Below are 2193 nucleotides of genomic sequence, written 5' to 3'. Positions count from 1 at the left end.
CTTTTGTGTCTTTAGTTAGGTTTACTGGTAGTATTTTATTCTTTTGGATGCAGTGTTAAACGGGATTGCTTCCCTAATTTCTTTTTCTTCTCTTTCATTGTTAGTGTATAGAAATGCTGTCAATTTCTGTGTGTTAATTTTGTATCCTGTGACTTTGCCAAATTCATGGGTGAGCTGTAACAGTTTTCTGGTAGAGTCTTTAGGATTCTCTAGGTATAGTATCATGTCATCTGCAAGTAGTGATAGTTTTTACTTCTCCCTTTCCAATTTGGATTCCTTTTATTTCTTTTACTTCTCTGATTGCTGTGGCTAGCACTTCCAAAACTATGTTGAAGAGTAGTGGCGAGAGTGGACATCCTTATCTTGTTCCTGATCTCAGCAGGAATTCTTTCAGCTTTTCACCATTGAGAATGATGTTTGCTGTGGGTTTGTCATATATGGCCTTTATCATGTTGAGGTAGGTTCCCACTATGCCCACTTTCTGAAAGGCTTTTCTCAGAAATGGGTGTTGGATTTTGTCAGAGGCTTTTTCTGCATCTATTGAGAGGATCATATGGTTTTGATTCTTCAGTTTGTTAATGTGGCGTATCACACTGATGGATTTGCAGATATTGAAGAACTCTTGCATCCCTGCGATAAATCCCATTTGATCATGATGTACAATCCTTTTAATGTATTGCTGGATGTGGTTTGCTAGTATTTTGTGGAGGATTTTTGCATCAATGTTCATCAGTGAAATTGGCCTATAGTTTTCTTTTTTTTTTTTTGTGGTATCTCTGTCTGGTTTTGGTATCAGGGTGATGGTGGCCTCATAGAATGAGTTTGGGAGTATCCCTTCCTCTGCAATTTTTTGAAATATTTTCAGAAGGAGAGGTGTCAGCTCTTCTCTAAATGTTTGATAGAATTCGCCAGTGAAGCCGTCTGGTCCTGGACTTTTGTTTGTTGGAAGATTTTTAATCACAGTTTCAGTTTCAGTTCTTGTTATGGGTCCATTCATCTTTTCTGTTTCATCTTGGTTTAGTTTTGGAAGATTGTACTTTTCCAAGAATTTGTCCATTTCTTCTAGGTTTTCCATTTTATTGGCTTATAGTTGCACATAGTAGTCTCTTATGGTCCTTTGTATTTCTGTGATGTCCGTTGTTACTTCCTTTTCATTTCTAATTTGATTGATTTGAGTCCTCTGTCTTTTTTGCTTCATAAGTCTGGCTAAGGGTTTATCAATTTTGTTGATCTTTTCAAAGAACCAGATTTTCGTTCCATTGATCTTTTCTATGGTTTTCATTGTTTCTATTTCATTGATTTCTGCTCTGATCTTTAGGATTTCTTTCCTTCTATTAACTTTAGGTCTTGTCTGTTCTTCTCTCTCAAGCTGCTTGAGATGTAAAGCTAGCTTGTTTATTTGAGCTTTTTCTGGTTTTCTGAGGTGGGCTTCTATTGCTATAAACTTTCCTCTTAGAATGGATTTGTTGTATCCCATAGGTTTTGGAGTGTTGTATCTTCGTTGTCATTTGCTTCTAGTTATTTTTAATTTACTCTTTGATTTCTTCAGTGATCCATTGGTGGTTTAGTAGCATGTTTTTTAGTTTCCACCTGCTTGTGTTTTTTGCAGGTTTTTTTTCTTGTTGTTGATTTCCAGTTGTATAGTGTTGTGGTCAGAAGAGATGCTTGATATGATTTCAATTTTCTTAAATTACTGAGGTTGGATTTGTAGCCAAGGATGTGATCAATCTTAGAGAATATTCCATGCACACTTGAGAAGAATGTGTATTCTGTTGCTTTTGGATGGAATGTCCTATAAATATCTATTAAGTCCATCTGGTCTAATGCTTCATTCAGGGCCTATGTTTCCTTATTGATGTTCTGTCTGGATGATCTGACCATTGCTGTGAGTGGGGTGTTAAAGTCCCCCACTATTATTGTGTTATTGTCGAGTTCTCCTTTTAAGGTTGTTAGCAGTTGCTTTATATATTGTGGTGAACCTGTGTTGGGTGCGTAGATATTTCAAATTGTTATATCATCTTCTTGGATTGATCCTTTGATCATTATGTAATGACCTTCTTTGTCCCTTAAAATAGTCTTCATTTTAAAGTCTATTTTGTCTGTTATGATTATTGCTACTCCAGCTTTCTTTTCATCCCCATTTGCATGAAATATTGTCTTCCATCCTCTCACTTTCAATTTGTATGTGTCCCT

The sequence above is a fragment of the Sus scrofa genome, unplaced genomic scaffold, assembly GCF_000003025.6.
Source record: "Sus scrofa isolate TJ Tabasco breed Duroc unplaced genomic scaffold, Sscrofa11.1 Contig1409, whole genome shotgun sequence".
Taxonomy (NCBI): Eukaryota; Metazoa; Chordata; class Mammalia; order Artiodactyla; family Suidae; genus Sus; species Sus scrofa.
This window is presented reverse-complemented; position numbering follows the sequence as displayed.